At 43.9% G+C, this 18,022-nt stretch overlaps 1 protein-coding gene and 1 pseudogene across 1 annotated transcript in view; one reads left to right on the top strand and one right to left on the bottom strand.

Moving 5' to 3' along the window:
- The window catches only part of XKR4 (XK related 4), a 320,227-nt gene that overhangs the window by 215,421 nt on the left and 86,784 nt on the right, over window positions 1-18,022 (top strand). The window lies entirely within an intron of this gene.
- Window positions 12,601-13,899, bottom strand: LOC132508384 (large ribosomal subunit protein uL4-like; annotated as a pseudogene).

An 18,022-nucleotide genomic window follows, 5' to 3' on the forward strand; every position in this document is an offset into this window, starting at 1 on the left:
TTTGAAAAAAGACCTAGAGCCCTCTCTAATGTTGTATGTATATTAACTATTACATATATTATATGCATTTATGTATCAATTTAAATGTATAATACATATTTGAATATTAGGGTAATCGCCACCATTTCTTTTTGATATTAGGACACAAAAGGCGAGAGATTAAAGGAAACGATAAAGATGACCTTAATATTTTTACAAAGAAGGTCATATGGGAAAATGTTGTCAGTATTTAATAATGTATTGTTTATGTAGTACTAAGTTTTATAAAATGAATATTACCGTCAGATTCATATTTTGGGGTTTTGCCGTCCTGTTTGATCATCTCATCAGTAAGACGATTCCATTGATAAAGGACCCGCCCCGACGTTTCCGTAGGGCCTGCTACTGAAATCTTTTCTAGAAGCAGATTAGACAGACCAGTGGGTAGACAGGTGACTACATGGCTGGGGGAGGATGGATAGGTAACATTTTCTGCATAGTTTCCTGGTAATTCGTCAATCCTGTAACGAAATAGATGTTGTTAAACAGGTAACGTTCTGTAATGTGCTCGTTTTGTTTCAGTCTCAGCAGAGCCTTGCTGTGACTCGCTGTATGTACTGGGCCATCCTCTCATCTGATCTGGTTGGTCTGGGGAATCTCTACAAGGTCCTTATAACCTTTTACAGCAAGGAGCACATAAGCCTGGGCTGGATACTTTACTAATTGGAGGGAGGGGGAGGCATAGTACAGGAAAAGAGAGATGGAGTGTTTGCGGGTAGCCAGTGGCCCACTGATTTATGAATTCCTGGCCCAACCCTGGTTCCACACGAGAATAGCTTCAGTCCAAGAAGTTTGAGAAGGGAGTCAAAGAGGTCCATGGGGTGGGAGCCTCCCATGCTAGTAAGCAAAATGGAAGAAAGAGAAAATGGGTGTTAGCACAGAATCAGAGGAGAAAAGCCTGGGGGAGGCGAGCTTTATCCACCTCCCCCCCCATGGGAATTATCCATGGACGAGTCTCTTTAGATGTGAGACACCACACGCTGCAGAGGGAGGCTCCGGCTTTGCTTATCTCACTTCCTCGCTGTGAGACCTGTTACAAGTCACTTAACCTCTCTGGGTCCCGGTTTCTCAAACTAAACTAGATGATCTCCAAACTCCTTGGCAGTGCTCTTCCACCACTGCATCCGTGAACGCTCAGTGAACTTACGGGGTCGGGCGTATGCATCAGGAGGTGGTCTGTATGTGAGGATACAAATTCAAAGTCAACATCAAACTGAATCTCTGTCAAATTCTCATCTCCAGAAGACCTTGGCACCCCCTTGGTATAGTTACACACCTGAGAACTCTCTGGAAGAGAAAACCCCAGGCACAAGTGAGGAGTGTGGCAAGCCACCTTCCTGGGTGGCCTGAGATTCCTGACAGTCTCTGCTAGTTTCCTAAAAGATCTGTAACATCACAGAGAAGTTTTTATCCTAAAGATGATGGAGATGGAGAAGGCAAGGAGAGGGAGGGTGTGAGAAAATGAGATCACCTTTTCCATTTGAGAGCTTTATGTAAAGTTTTATAGAAAAAAAAAATAGAGAAAAGACAATTCTTTGTCTTTATCAGATTATTCGTCCTAAACATAAGAATCAAAATATGTGTTTTTTGGAGTTGTGGCTCTTCCCGGATGCCTGATGTCCCCAGCTTAGCAGCTAAGCTCACTGTTGCATCAGGTTTGCTACAGACTTTGGGAGCGGGACCTCGTCCTTGGCCAAGGCGAGCCTTGCTGTCAAAATCAGAGAGCCATGGGGAAACTATGTCCTGTGTCACTCCCAAGGGGGTCAAAAGACAGTTGGATGCAAAGATCTCTAGGATTAACGCAAGTCACTGAGCACAGGATGAGGAATCAGGCCACTGAGCTGATCTTACGGTTGCCACTGTTTAAGCAGGGAGATGGGCAGAAAGTTGCGTTACAAGACCGAAGAGAGGAACTGCCTGACAGCAAACAACCACCACAAAACCTCCAGCAAACGAAGACCAGCTCAGGCAATGCCATCTCAATCCTCTTGCATTTTGAGGAGAAACTTACCTGCAGAGAGAGCTTCTAAATTCAACCCTCTGCTGACAGATGACCCCCCCTTACAAATGAACCAGCTTATAAATTAAACTGATGTGCATTATAAGAACTGAGCCTTTCCTCTTTAGGAAAAGAAAAATGAATGTGATAGAACCGAGTCTGACATGTATTTTCACTTATCTTTATGGTAAAAGATTCTTAAGATTTATATATAAAAGCACAACTTTCTGCAATGCACGCACATAATCAATGGCATGAAAGCTGTGAGGTCTATGCAAATAGCTCTGAATTTAAATCTTCAAAATATTTTTATTTAGCAGGTAAGAGTGGTCCTAAGTCTGCAAGTTATTTCCATAAATGACTATGTCTAAAATTATTATTTTTAGGACAGAAAGAAAAATGCTTTTTTAATCCAATTTCAACCATCTACTGCTCTCTGATGGACACTCTTTTAAAACCAATTAAAAAATCAAACAAGAAGAAGTACAACATTTAAAACTGATGCTGAAACACTGTATTCCCCTTGTGGAAGTTGGTGTAGCCCTAAAACCCTGTCGGCTGTGAAAACCCTTTCTCAGGGCTCCTTACTTATTGAATAATTAAGTCAGAGAGGCCTCGCTGTACTGGAGGCCAACAGGCTCAGTGGAGAGCTAAGTAAAGCATAATTGTTTCTCCGTTTGTCCTGTCCCAGGAAGGAGAATTCAGCTCCTGTTCTGAGACCAGGAATCAGGGCCGAGCAGAAACTTAAACATGAATATCCAGTTCCTTCCACTCCACACTGCCATCTTTGACAGAATTGCTGCCCCTCATTGAGTCTGGCATTTCCCTGGGAACATCTGTCTCTGGAGAGCAAGAAATACTCAGGGAGTCTCAACTGTACCCGCACAAGTAAGACAGCACATGGAACATGAGACAGTACGGCGGCCTGTGCTTAGAGCTCCCAGTTTACACTGCGCTATGTTTCCAGTCCAATCCCATATCCCCACCTGGAGAGAGCGAGCGAGACAGCAAGACAGGCAAGAAGGACAGAAGGAGGGGCAGAGAGATCTAGAAGGACTGTGTGTGGTATGCAGAGATGGGCAAAGCGCTCTTGCTGGTCTCCGGCCAGAGGATGCAGCCCTCTGTGTTAGAGATGTAAGATGCGGCCCAAGGCCTGTCAGTCCTATTTTCAAGCAACATCTCAAACCCATCCAGGACATTGGATTCTATCTCTTATAGATGCTGCAAGCAAAGGTAGAAGGTTAACTACCTTCTACAGACCAAAGCTACCCCTCCTTATAAAAGGGCTGGCTGGGCTGGAGGGTCTCTGAAGTCACTTCTAGCTTCGTGATGCTCTGAGCACTCGGCTTTGGTTGTGTAGACCGGCTGGCGGAGGGGGTACTGATTCGTGCACGTACAGGTGTCCACAGGCCCTGCCCAGCTGGCAGCATTGCTCAGAGCCGCACCACGGGGTGGAAGCCCGTGGGGGTGGAAGCTCCTCGGGGCGGCCCGGGATGCCGTGCGGGGTCACCGCGCACACACCGTGAGAGCTTCTCAGCCAGAACGTGTGCACGACGGCCCAGGCTGCATGCAGCACAGTCACCTGGCTCTGACGGCCAGGTGTGCACGCCCGTGCTGCCGGGCCTTCGTGTAGGAACAGCGCTTCCTGGAAGGAACCATCTAAAACAGAAGAAATTGGGCTCTCACCAGATGCACGTAGGTGCCTACCTGGCAGCACAATTGTTTCCACTTTTCCCAGATGGCTTTAGTTCTTCATTTCCAATTTCCACCTTTACTCGCCATTGTTGGAAACTCTCTTTTACACCCCCTGTGTATTTAAGCTGTGATGCACAGAGTGAGTTAGGAACAATTGCTTTCCCACAGGCCGTGTGCCCAGGAAAGCTTTGCTCAGCAGGAAAATACACCGACACCTACCTCGATTCCGATTTCTTCGTATCCAAAACCCCCATGGTTGCCCGTTTTGCCTACAGTTTATCCTGAATACTTCATGAACGGAAGAAAGCAAAGGGGGCTGGAAGAAGTTTCTAATTATTCTTTTCCTGTCTTGCATCCCACGAGACTACAGGGAAGTCAGAGGTTAAGGGGCTCTCCTTAAACAAACACGGTCCCCAGCCAATCACGGTAGGAGACACCTTGAGTGTGACAACTGCCTCCTTTGTCACATCCTGATGAGGACTTTTAGGACCTAAACCACTGGATTTCCAGTTGCCCCATTTTATGCTAAAGCAGGTGGAACCACTCCCGGCTGCCTTCCCGAGGCTGAGGTTAGAGAAGGAACCCCTCAACCCCAGGCCCAAGTCCTCTGTGCCGAGTTCCTGTCTCTGCACCCGGCTCCACCCGCGGATTTCTGCAGGGGAGGGAAAAGGCCGGGGAGAGAGTCAGCCTGTGAGTGGGACTGTGTCCCGTCCCTTTTGATCTGTCTCTTTTTCCGTCGCTATTTTCGTTAAGTTCATTAACACATTTATCGAACGTCTATTGTGTGCATGATGGTGTGTGAAGGGCTGTAAAATCTGTCCTCAAAAAAATTCACTTTTTATTAAAAGTTTGTAATGTGACATTATAAAGAACGTGACAAAACATATTAGAAAGGCCTAACTCATCTGGGTGTATTTCAGAAGAGCTGTTCCGTCTTCGAGATGGGATGAGAGAAAACGAGAGCAGGTCTAGGTCCCCGTCCCACCCAGAGGGACCACACAGCCCCTGCTTGAGCCCGTTCTTCACTAGAGGGCAGTTCACGCTGCGTCACAGACACTACGCGGAAGGCACGTAGTGCCTTAGACCATGGAGACTGTGTCACATTAAATATATCCAAGCAGCCGAGTTTGCAACTGATACATCTCTCTGAAACGTCTGACCACAGATCTCCAGTGGTCACTCAGCACTGTCAAGCATCCGACGTTGTTCCTCCTTGAAATTCACTCTCCTGCTACAAAACTCACTGTTTCCTTCCTTCTTCTGTGTCCTCACACTTCCATCTGCCTCCATCACTTCAAACCACTGCTTTCACTTCCTATGTCAGTGAGAAAACAGAAGCAGTGAAATAAGACCGGCTTTATTTTCCCACCGCTAACCCCACCTCCTTCTGCACCCATCACCTGGCTTCCCTCCGTTTACTATGGGTAACCTGCGCCTGCTCTCATCTCTTGACCCCTCTTCTGCGCTGGATCCCGTGCCCTCTCACCTACATAAGCATCCTGTTCATGAAATTATCCTCTCTCTCTCCTGCATTATCAATTTCTCCTTTCTACTGGATCACTGCCATCACACATAAACAAGCACACCGTGATAACTCTAATCTTTAGTTTTTAAAAAATTGTCCCTTATCACCTACTACCATATTACCACAATTAATTATATTTTAGTGCATATCGAGTTCTTTCATGTTTTGTATATGTTACATTAAAATAGAATTAAAATATGGGTACTATTTTGTAACCTCCTCTTTTTTGGCAATACATCATGAGTGTATGTCCATGACGATGTATGTAATTCTACGTCATTTCTAACTACTGCGTGATTTACTAGCACATGGATTCTCTTTTTCTTTTCTACTAATTCCATGTTTTTGAAATGATAAGTGATCATCTATAGTCACCATAATCAATAATCCTATTATAAACACATTAAGAAAATCTTTGCAGCCTTAGTTAAATACCTAAAGTGAAATGGGTGGATTTGAGGACAAGCTTGCGGGCTTGAAGGCTTTTGATACTTAATGTCAAACTGGCAATTTTAAAGTACATTTCTTGAGAGTTCTGCAATGTCTCAACTTTCTGATCCAACTGCACAGGAAGTCAGTGAGGGCAATAAATGTGACAAGGACTGGCAATGGGACAAATCTTTTGAGATTTGGGAAAGAGCTCTTCATGGTGCCCATTGGAATAGGAAGGGCTTAATTCCAAGATGTGTCCTAGTTTCTTCCCTTGTTACTTCATTGTGCCCACCATATAAACTTTAGTAAATCTATTCAATTAAGCAGCAGCTCATTATTTATTTATTTATTTTTTTATTTTTTTTGCGGTACACGGGCCTCTCACTGTTGTGGCCTCTCCCGTTGCGGAGCACAGGCTCCGGACGCGCAGGCTCAGCGGCCATGGCTCACGGGCCCAGCCGCTCCGCGGCATGTGGGATCTTCCCGGACCGGGGCACGAACCCGCGTCCCCTGCATCGGCAGGCGGACTCTCAACCACTGCGCCACCAGGGAAGCCCAAGCAGCTCATTACTGATGAAACAAAATTTTAAGAACAGCTTCATCAAAGACTTTTAATTTGAACCAAAATTGTTAGGAAAGTAGACATAGGTTCCTCAAAACACATAACAAAAATCTGACCCAAGAAAACTTTTAAAGAGCGAAACCCCACAAAAATGATAAAACAGCAGCCTTTACACTGGACAGTTGTGATTTCTTTTGGCTTTGTGGATATGTTAAATGTATTCAATAGTAGTTAGTGTGAAGGCCCACTGGGTATTAAAAAAAAGACAGCACGTCCTCCCTCCCAGGTGCTGACAAATTCCGTAGAGGCTATGCGGGTGATGATGTCACAGCAAAGGCCGGCACGCATTACTTCCCGGCTGCATGGACCCTCTGCTCTGGGCCCATTACAAGCAGTTGGTGGGTATTCATTGAATAAAAGGAAGAATGAATGTCTGCTGGGTGACAAAGCCCTAGGCTAGGTGGACTTGATACAAAACCAAGTGGCATAGCCCCTGCTCTCAAAGAATTCAACCTAAGGGAAAAGAAAGACCAAAAAATTGTTATTATTCAATGTGCTCTATACTGTTGGTGGCCATGTTAAGGCCCTTTGGTGACATAAAATGATCTCTTATAGAAAATGATACAGATCACAATAGCCAAAACATGGAAACAGCCTAAATGTCCATCAACAGATGAATGGATAAAGAAGATGTGGTGCATATATACAATGGAATACTACTCAGCCATGAAAAAGAATGGAATAATGCCATTTGCAGCAACATGGACGCAACTAGAGATTACCATACTAAGTGAAGTAAGTCAGAAAGAGAAAGACAAATAACCGTATGATATCACTTATATAGGCACAAATGAACCTATCTACAAAACAGAAACAGACTCATAGACATAGAGAACAGACTTGGGTTGCCAAGGGGGAGCGGGGAGGGAGAAGGTTGACCTGTGAGTTTGGGGTTGGTAGATGCAAAGGATTACATTTAGAATGGATAAACACCAAGGTCTTACTGTAGAGCACAGGGAACTATATCCAATCTCCTGTGACAAACCATAATGGAAAAGAATATAAAAAAGGAGTGTACGTATGTGTATAACTGAGTCACTTTGCTGTACAGCAGAGATTGTTGCAACATTGTAAATCAACTATACTTCAGTAAAAATAAAAAAGAAAGAAAGAAAATGATACACAGAAAGTAGAAATGCGGTGCTGACGTCAGGGAATATCGGAAGAGTCAGGGAAGTTTTCATGAAAAGAGCAGCCTTTGAGCTGGGTCACAACTGAAGCCTAACATTTTGTCATGTTCAGTAAAGAAAAGATAGCAACATGAACAGAACCAGAAGAGGGAGGCCAGTGGTTTTGTCTACACCTGTCTGTTCAGCGATGCTGGTGGATAACAGTCTCCTCAAACGAATGGGATTGTTGGTGTTACTTGTGGCACATGATTAGATTTGTTCCTCATACTTGAAAAATATTTCTAGTAGCAGGGGTAAATCCTGCATATATACTTAAAAAATACACGTATTTTTCTGTACGTCTTACTTTTCAGCCTGTTTCTGCATCGTTCGGTATTTGGGGGTTATCGATAAGTCAATCAATAAAATAGTAAACTACCAGTCTGCTTGATCAATACATATATGGAGTTGAATTTTAAAGACTCATCATCATCAACATCTTTGTAAGGAGAGGCTCACACACCCGACAGGGCATGCTGGCCACACTGCTCCTCTCTATTGAAAAGTATTGGCAGAATAAACGATGGGTGTCATGAGGGTAATGATATTATTGATCCCTTTATTTCACATTCAGTAGCCTCTGAGTCATGGTACCACTCCAAGTTATACTTAGAAGAACAGAGAGACGCTTCATTTGCTGATCATTGATTCAAGTGCTTGGAATCAACTCTGTGTGGTAGCAGGCCCCCAGCACAGCTGTGAATAGTTTTGAATTTGAATCATTTTGAACATAATATGAAATAAGGGCGTGACTATTTTTAGGTCCTACTTAATTATCTCCAATAATCAAGCATAAATCTTGGTATTTTTCCACTCAGTGTTCCTTCTCTCTCCCTCTCCTTCTCAGTGAGATGTGAGTGAGCAGGGGTGCGTGCTTGTTCAGGCCCTGGGTGATAGACTGGGTGGGGTGAGGGTAGCGGGTGAACAGACGCGAACAATTGCACACGCCTGGCTTGGGAGAGCAGCAACTTGGCGGAAAGTTGCGGAGAGGTTGGTGCAACAGAGAAGCAAACAGACATAAGGGCTGTCTGCAGTGAATGATGTCCCCAAACACTCACTGTTCCTTCGCCTTTCTTGTGGCTTCCTTGTTTGCCAACCTCCAACCTCCCCAAATATTTCAGTAATTTTTCAGCACTTTGTACCTGCAAGGCGTCAACTTAAAAAAAAAAAATGTACAACGTAGGAGTTGTGAGTTTAAGTTTTATTCAGGGTGATAAATAAATTTAGATAATTTAGCTCCGAGGAAACTCTTCCAAAGAGGTAGGAAAGGAACCAGGATGGATATGATTTTTAGCTGGGAATGCGTGTAGTCCAGCATACTACACGCATGGTAAAATGGTACTTCTGGTCTTGAAGAACAGACATCTCAAGTTAATGATTTCAGTGCTTTTCTATGTATAGAAGATGCAAGAATCTCGGTTCATTAAAATTCTTCCTGAGATACACATCTAACTATCTAGGGGACTGTTTTTCCGAAGCACAGACTGTCTCATCCTGACTTCACCCTGAATCTCTCCCAGGATGCACTGTCCCTCAGCTCTGCGGTGACTAACGACTGAATCCCTGTAGAGCTGGGTGATGAGCAACGCTCTTTGGGCATTTTCGTTTGTTTACAAAGGAAACAGCAGCCCACTCACCTGACCTTTACCCCAAACTCAGAGCAGATATTTACTTTGAATACTGATGTACTGTAATTGTTATTTCTAAAACTAAACATAACTACCGTGAATAGTAACCCAGATCCTTGCTGAACACAGTCAAAGTGAGGTCAACTTAATAAAAAATTCAAAAGTGGCTTAATATGGTATTTTCCTAAATAACTTTTTTTTTTTTTCTGGGAAGCCACAGACACAGTTACACGATCAGGATTTTCTGACCCAATTCTGATCGGGTGGGTGAATGAGGGAAGCGCCCACAACCGATGAAATAGTTTTCACTATGAAACCTCTTCTCTAGGACACACTTGTGCCGTCACAGAGCGTACAGTCGAGTCTAGAAATCTTTTACATTCGTTGGGCAGCTTGGGGTTAAACTGGGTTTTGAAGCAGTCCTTAGACATGGAGGCTAATATTTTCTTGATGACTCAGCAGGAATAAAAGACTGGGATCATTTCCTGTTGACTGATTTAAGAAAGGCCTTTTTGTCACCGTACTGCTCGCTCATGCCTGGGAGCCTATATGTATGCAGTGGGGAGGGATGAGATCCCATCACACTGAGCCAGATGCAAGCAGGAGCAAAAGGGAGCAACTGATGCAATTGGTGTGTAAGCATTCCTTAGCATAAAACCACATGGAGATGCACTCCCCGAAACTCACAAAGAGCTTCTGATTGCGGAAGGACAGGCCTGCTGAGAGCTGCCTGTGGAAGGTTTTGTCAGCACCTTCATTGTGATTCTAAATTTCCACAGCTTTCCTTCCACTCAGCTGTAGAAAAAATCCAGAGAGTCCGTGAGGCTAAGGAGACTCCAAACCTCCGAAACTTTGCAAACATCCATAATTTTATCAGCTCACACACCTGGACCGTTTTATAGGGCGTGAAGTTCTCCAGGGTAGCGTTGAAGTGTAGGCCTTTCCAGTGTGTAGGCTTCCGTGAAGGCAGGTACCACCAGATTTTTGTTAGCTGAAACATTGAGTTAAAATTCAAATTAAAAAAAAGCTAAAACACATCTGCTAGTATGTAAAAAGGCAATAGATATTTTTAACGTAGACTTTTGGGATAAATGACTGAGTAAATAAATGCATAGATTTTTAAATTCACAGATTTTTAAAACTCAATGCAGATAAATGAAGAAGCTATTAAAGAAAAGCATTTGAAAAAAGTTTCATTTTTTAAATGTTTTGTGAGCCCAGAAGAAGACATTTTTTCCAAATTTAAAGATGCTATAGGGAATTTTGTGAAAGAGAGGGTACTGGATCTTAAAGAATGAGTGAAATGATTTTGAACGTAGAAATGTTTGGGAGGCAGGTCTGCTGGGCCCTGAGGAGAAAGTCAGAGCATGAGGTGCATGTGCTGTAACGCTACCAACTCCCAGAAATAGGAGGGGAATGATTTGAACTTGATCTTGAAGCTTGAGGGTCCTGAACATCTTTGTCCATATAAGGTCCAGCAACACATCTCTCAATAATGGAACACAATGTCTTAATTAAGACCTGAAAAAAAATCATCATTATTTATTACATTATTTACTGAACAAACATTTGTTGAGTCCCTATCCATGGCAGGCACTGATTTGAATGCTAGAAGAATGATGACCAAGACCAGTCAGTGAAGCAGAGGAAGTAAGAGAGAAGTGGGATAATCAGAAGAGCACGGTGATATGGTGGCCAAGGCGGTTATTTCAAAAGAGATGCTCATGAGGGACCGGCCAAGACGAGAGCTGAATCGTCTATTAGACTCTATTAGTCTATTAGGCAATGATGACATCTCTGTCATCAGGACCAAGCTTAGGAAAGAAGTAAAGATTGCAAATTAGAGGAGAAAAAATCATGGCAGCAAGGTAGAACTTCTAGACTATAGAAGGAAGAAGAAAATCAGTGAAGTGGCTAAGAGGACAAGTTTCAGGAAAGAGACGTAAATGTAAGACATAAACCATGTGGTGAACAGTAGGCTTGAGAAGCAGAGCAAAAGCAAAATCTTTATCTGATCCAGTTCCTGCTCTCCTACCCTAGTAGTTAACAAAGGTTAGTGTGAGTTAACAAAGGTGACAGTAGCAGGTGGAACTGGGACAAGAGCCCAGGGTTCAGGGCTCCTCTCATGGATAAAGGACCCCAACGTGGAGACATTCCATCATGACTGATCTTTTATGTCTTCACTCACCTTGTAGCCTTCAGTGTGTTCCTTAACCACACTGAGAATTTGCTTCTCTGATTGAAAAAGAATTTCCTGATCTAAGTCGCCACGTTGTGTTAGAATCACATAAACAATGAAAAGGACCTTAACCTCCTGTCTGGCACTTGGGGGTGTCAACTGGTCCACGTGGGCCCTCTTCTCCCTTCCTTCCTTCCTGTCTCACTGGAGAAGGGGAAGGGCACCCGTAACGTGTTTCTAAATTTGCCATGAAATGAGGTTTCAAAATTCACATTTTCTTTCTCTTTTAAATGGATGTAAACCCATTTGAATTCATTTTCCCTAACCTTGGAATTAAATCCAAGCCTGCTCTCCCCCTGAGCGCTCTCTGTGGCCTCGGTCACTTCTGCCCTGCATGGCCAGTGCCCACTGCCCGTGTTGTCATCTTGACTCTTAACCTCAGAGGTGTCCCAGTAGGGTTTTGAAACCTCAGGGATCTTCCAGCAAATGCCACTTAGACTTTGATCTGTCCACTGACCTATGTTTTTAGCGTGAAGTACTTTCAGCCTTGACGTTTTTTGAAAGAATATACATTTATGAGGAAAACAAATGTGCATTTTCTTTACATTTTCTAAGCACATCGTCTCCACGCCATTAGACGTGGAAACTAATCTTTTTTCCACAAGCTCATTAGCATTCATATTGTAAGTTTTGAGATATTTTCTACAGTCTAAGAAAGTATGAGATTCCTATAATTGGTGGTCATATTTTCTTCATTTTTTAATAGACTTTATTTTTTAAAGCAGTTTTAGGTTCACAGCAAAATTGAGGGGAAGGCATGGAGGTTTCCCATATAGTCCCTGCCTCCACAGAGGCATGGCTTTCCCCAGCATCAACATCTCCACCAGATGGTACATTTGTTACCAGGGATGAACCTATATTGACACATCATTATCACTCGAAATCCATAGTTTACGTGGCGTTCGCTCTTGGTGTTGTACACTCTGTGGGTTTGGACACATGTATAATGACCTATATCCATCATTATAATATCCTACAGAGTATTTTCACTGCCCTAAAAATCCTACGTTCTCCTCTTGTTCATCCCTCCCTCCCCGCAATCCCTGGCAGCCGCTGATCTTTTTACTGTCTCCATAGCTTTTCCCTTTGCAGGATGTCATATAGCTGGAATCACAGTCTGGAGGCTTTTCAGATAGGCTTCTTTCACTTAAGTCATATGCATTTTTTTAAATCAGGTCTTTATTCAAAATCAGCTGCCCCAAATCATTTCACCTCTACGTAATAAGCAAATTTAAGGTTGTGCAGCAGCCTTCTATTGCTCTTTCTTTTCTGTGGGCTTCTTTTCAGCTGCTGGTTTCTTGGTCACTGCAGCCTTTTTTCCCACCAGAGGCTTCTTCTGCTTCTTAATGCCAACAGCCTCCTTTCCTTTCTTCCCCACCACAGGCTCTTGCCTGGAAGCCCCTTCTCATCTGATCTGGCTTCTAGTGCTGCTACTGCCCTATCCATCCGGATTTTGTGGTACTTGGCCTGGCGAAGAATGGTGTTCCGGCGCGTGGTCTTTGCATGTGGGTTTAGCTTCAGCGTGATTCTCAGGCTTTTCATTGGACTTCTCTGCGGGACTCTGATGAATCCTCTCGCGTGCTGCCCGGAGAGCTCTTTGGATCTCTGGGCTTTTCACGATGCTGCTAAGGTCTGTACTGAGCGTCATGTGCGTGGGGAGGTTGTAGTTACTCTTGAGGGGAGCAGCTTTACGCCAAGTACCACGCAGCTCCTCTAACTTGCGGAAAAGCACTTTCAGTCCAAATGCAGGAGCGTCGCACATGCCCCCCAGGAGCCAGTTTCAAAAGGTTCGGTTTGCTCACAATAGGCAGAGTAATTCCAGGGATGTTTCTGAAGGCCTTGATGACGCGCCCATTACAGATGATGCAGGGTCCCCTGCGCTGGATACGACGACGGTTTCTCATTTTGCCTTTGCCAGGTCTCATTTGCTGAGAGGCGTAGACCTTTTGGGTATCACTCCAGGCTTTAAGTTTCTTCAGAAGCAAAACAACCTCCTTGGTCTTCTTGTAGCCTTCATCTTTATCTTCAGCCACCAAAGGAAGTTCAGGAACTTCCTCAATACGATGACCTTTAGACACGACCAGCGCTGCTAACGCCGGGGCAGCCAGTGCAGAGCAGAAGGCATATCCCTTCGGTGTTGTATTCACTCTGTGATGCCAGCGTCGCCAGGTCTTGGTTGGCGCAAACATGCGGCCCCCAGGACACGTATTTCCAAGAGCATCCTGGCCAGAGTGGTGAGTCCTGCCACCTGGAACCCTGGGAATTCGAGCCACAGCTCTGCCAGTACCCAAGACTCAGCACTGGTTTGACGACCTGCTAATTCACTGACAGCATGGGGCTGTCTGTTGTTTTTGCACAAGTTGGTGTGAACAAAGTTCAGAATATCTGGTCGAGTGGGAGCCTTGAACACAGCAGGCAAAGTGACATTTTTGCCGGATGACTCCCCCTTTTCGGAGTACACTGATATCAGTGGACGAGCACACGCCAGGGCAGGGAGATTAGAAGGCCATGCTCCTCTCAACCTGGCGGCTCCCACAGGAAAATAAGTCATATGCATTTAAGGTCCCTCCGTGTCTCTTCATGGCTTGTGAGCTCATCTCTTTCTGCGCTGAACAATATTGCACTGTCTGGATGGACCACAGTTTATTCATCCATTCACCTACTGAAGGACATCTTGGTTGCTTCCAAGTTTTGGCAACTACGAATAAAGCTGCTGTAAACGTTTGTGTGCAGGTTTTTGTGTGGACATAAGTCTTTCAATTCCTTTAGGAAGATATCAAGGATTATATGATAAAAGTATGTTTAGTTTTGTAAGAAACCACCAAGCTGTCTTCCAGGGTGGCTGTACCGTCTCGCATTCCCACCAGCAATGGATGACAATTCCTCACCAGCATTTGATGTCATCAGTGTTTTGGATTTTGGCCATTTTCGTAGGTGTATAGTGGTATCTCACTGCTGTTTTAGTTTGCATTTTCTTGATGACACATTGTGTACGGCCCCGGGCGTCCCCGGGAGTCCCGACCAGCAGGACAAATCCTTGTGAGTCCGAGGAGGAACCTGTGGGGGTTGAAAAAAGGGGGAAGGGCAGGAGACGCGAAAGAATGGAGGCAAGACAGAATCCTGATCAAGCCTCAAACTTTTATTGCTGCGGTAGCTGTATTTATACACTGCAGAGAAAGGGAGGCGGGATTCAGAATGAGGGAAGTACTTGGCTAATCATCATTGGTGCTGCGTGCGCGGGCTTTCATTTTAGGCGCGAACTTCTATCTCATAAATCAGGAAGAGAAGCAGGGTGTCGGCCATCTTCTAATGGCGAAAACTTCTTGGCTCCCAACAACACATGATCTGGCACATCTTTTTATATGCTTTTTTGCCATCTGTATTTCTTCTTTGGTGAGGTGTCTGTTAAGGTCTTCCACCCATTTTTTGAGTTGGGTTGTTGTATTTTTTATTGTTGAGTTTTAAGGGTTCTTTGTATATTTTGAATAATAATCCTTTATCAGTTGTCTTTTGCAAATACTTTCTCTCAGTCTGTGGCTTGTCATTTTGTTTTCCTTTTTTTTTTTTTTTTTTTTTGCGGTACGCGGGCCTCTCACTGTTGTGGCCTCTCCCGTTGCTCCGGACGCACAGGCTCAGCGGCCATGGCTCACGGGCCCAGCCGCTCCGCGGCATTTGGGATCTTCCTGGACCGGGACACGAACCCGCGTCCCCTGCATCGTCAGGTGGACTCTCAACCACTGCGCCACCAGGGAAGCCCTCATTTTGCTTTCTTGATGGTGTTTTTTACAGAGCAGGAGTTTTTCATTTTAATGAATTTCAGCTTATCCATTATTTATTCTATGGCTCATGCCTTTGGTGTTGCTTCTAAAAAGTCATCACTATACTCAAGGTCATCTAAATTCTCTCCTATGTTATCTGCTAGGGGTTTTATAGTGTTGCATTTTGCATTTAGTGTGATCCATTTTAAGTTAAGTTTTATGAAGTTTATACGGTTTGTGTCTAGATTCCATTTTTGTTGCACGTGGATGTCTAGTTGTTCCAGGACTACTTGTTGGAAAGACTATCTTTTCTCTGTTGCCTTTGCTCCTTTGTCAAACATCAATTGACTGCATTTATATGGGCCTATTCTAGACCCTCCATTCTGTTCTATTGATCTGTTTGTCAGTTTTTCACCAGTATCACACTTCTTGATTACTGGGGCTTTATAGAAAATCTTCAAGTTGGGTAGGGTCAGTCCTCCAACTTTGTTCTTCTCCTTCAGTATTACATTGGTTGTACTGGGTCTTTTGCCTCTCCACATGAACTTTAGAATTAGTTTATCAATATCCACAAAATTACTTGCTGGGATTTTGATTGGGATTGAATTGAATCTAGAGATCAAGTGCCAATATTGGGTCTTCTTTTTTTTCTTCCATGAACATGGCATACCTTTCCATTTATTTAGTTCTTTGATTTCTTTCATTAGAGTTTTATAGCTTTCTTCATATAGATATTGTACATATTTTGTTAGATGTGTACCTTACTATTTCATTTTGGGGGGTGCTAATGCAAATGGTATTTAAGGTAAAGGGCATGACAGACTGCTTCTCAAGTTATAACACAATATTTGAAAGTCATAATGCCTAATGACAATGACACTTGTCCCCAACCTCCACCACCACCCAGAGGATGAGAGAGAGAGATGCAGGCTGCCTCCTCAAGGAACAGAATGGAGAGAGAGTTCAGATTCAACAGACTGTGTTGTGATCTTGGCTCCACCACCTAATAACTTTGAGCTGCGGCTCATTTCGCTACTTGTCTGCATCTATTTCTTCATCAGAGGAGTGGGGAAAGCAATCCCTACCTCATAAGAAAGGCACCTGGAAGAATTTGCTGAGACATTGTGAAGGACAAATGCCCTGAATCAGACCCAGTATATGGCAGGTACTCAAGAAGCATCCTCTTACATCACATGGGGAATAGTTAACTCTGATGTCTTGGTACAAACAATGAGAAAACAGATCATTTATAACTAAGATATCAACCTTACCACCAAGACTGTACTACCAATTCAGGGAATTAGGAATACTACATCACTGCTTCTTCCTGGAAGGAAGGAAGGAAGGAAGGAAGGAAGGAAGGAAAGAAGGAAGGAAGGAAGGAAGGATAGAAAAAATCAACAAACTGAAATATCAAAAGTCAAAGAAAAACACCAGAACTCCATAAGTTCATTGCGCCTCCATGCCCCAGTGGTGCCTCAATTCTCCACTTACTTGATGCTTGTCAGGATGTCTAATGCTTTGCCTGCATCTAGTGAATACAGGGGGGGAAATGTGAAACAGTAATCTGATATTATCAGACCCCAGAAAGGTACTTCTGGAAATACTAATTGGATTTTCTTCAGCCTTTTTTTAATTTAGTGCATTCTAGGAGAAGATCTCACCTCTCCTAACACTTATAAAGAGAATTTGTGAGCGAGATTGTGCACAAGTAATACCTATTGAATGCTCCAGGCAACATGTTGCCATAGTACCAATCAGCTTTCATCTTCATCGGGGAATAGAAATTAAAACTGACAATGTTTGAGTGTAACTGTTTTTGTTGGTCCCCGTAAGCAGTGTGAGGGCTTGAAAAGGGCGGAGGTCTAGTTTTGTTGCTGTTTTCTGGTTTCAAAACAATACTACATTAAAATGAGTACAGGGGCTTCCCTGGTAGTGCAGTAGTTGAGATTCTGCCTGCTAATGCAGGGGACATGGGTTCGAGCCCTGATCTGGGAGGATACCACATGCCGTGGAGCAACTGGGCCCATGAGCCACAACTACTGAGCCTGCACGTCTGGAGCTTGTGCTCTGCAACAAGAGAGGCCACGGTAGTGAGAGGCCCACGCACCGTAATGAAGACTGGCCTCCTCTCACCGCAACTAGAGAAAGCCCTCACAGAAACGAAGACCCAACACAGCCAAAAATAAATAAATAAATAAATAAAACAAGTACAGTCCAATGAGTTCAGAGAAACAAAGAATCCCCCAAAGGAGCTCATTATTCTTATAAATTTACATTATCAAAGGATGTGGGGGCTTCCCTGGTGGCGCAGTGGTTGAGAGTCCGCCTGCCAACTCAGGGGACACGGGTTTGTGCCCTGGTCCGGGAAGATCCCACATGCTGCGGAGCACTGGGCCCATGAGCCATGGACACTGAGCCTGTGCATCCGGAGCCTGTGCTCTGCGACAGGAGAGGCCACAACAGTGAGAGGCCTGCGTACCGCAACAACAAAACAAAAGAATTGAGGACAGTCTTAGAGACCTATGGCACAACATTAAATACACCAACATTCGAATTATAGGGGTCCCAGAGGAAGAAGAGAAAAAAAAATGGGACTGGGAAAATATTTGAAGAGATTATAGTTGAAAACTTCCCTAATATGGGAAAGGAAATAGTCAATCAAGTTCAGGAAGCACAGAGATTTATCCCATACAGGATAAATCCAAGGAGAAACATGCCAAGACACATATTAATCAAACTATCAAAAATTAAATCCAAAGAAAAAATATTAAAAGCAACAAGTGAAAAACAACAAGTAACATACAAGGGAATCCCCATAAGGTTAACAGCTGATCTTTCAGCAGAAACTGCAAGCCAGGAGAGAGTGGCAGGACATATTTAAAGTGATGAAAGGGAAAAACCTACAACCAAGAA

Source organism: Lagenorhynchus albirostris, chromosome 17 (assembly GCF_949774975.1).
Source record: "Lagenorhynchus albirostris chromosome 17, mLagAlb1.1, whole genome shotgun sequence".
In the NCBI taxonomy this organism is placed as follows: Eukaryota; Metazoa; Chordata; class Mammalia; order Artiodactyla; family Delphinidae; genus Lagenorhynchus; species Lagenorhynchus albirostris.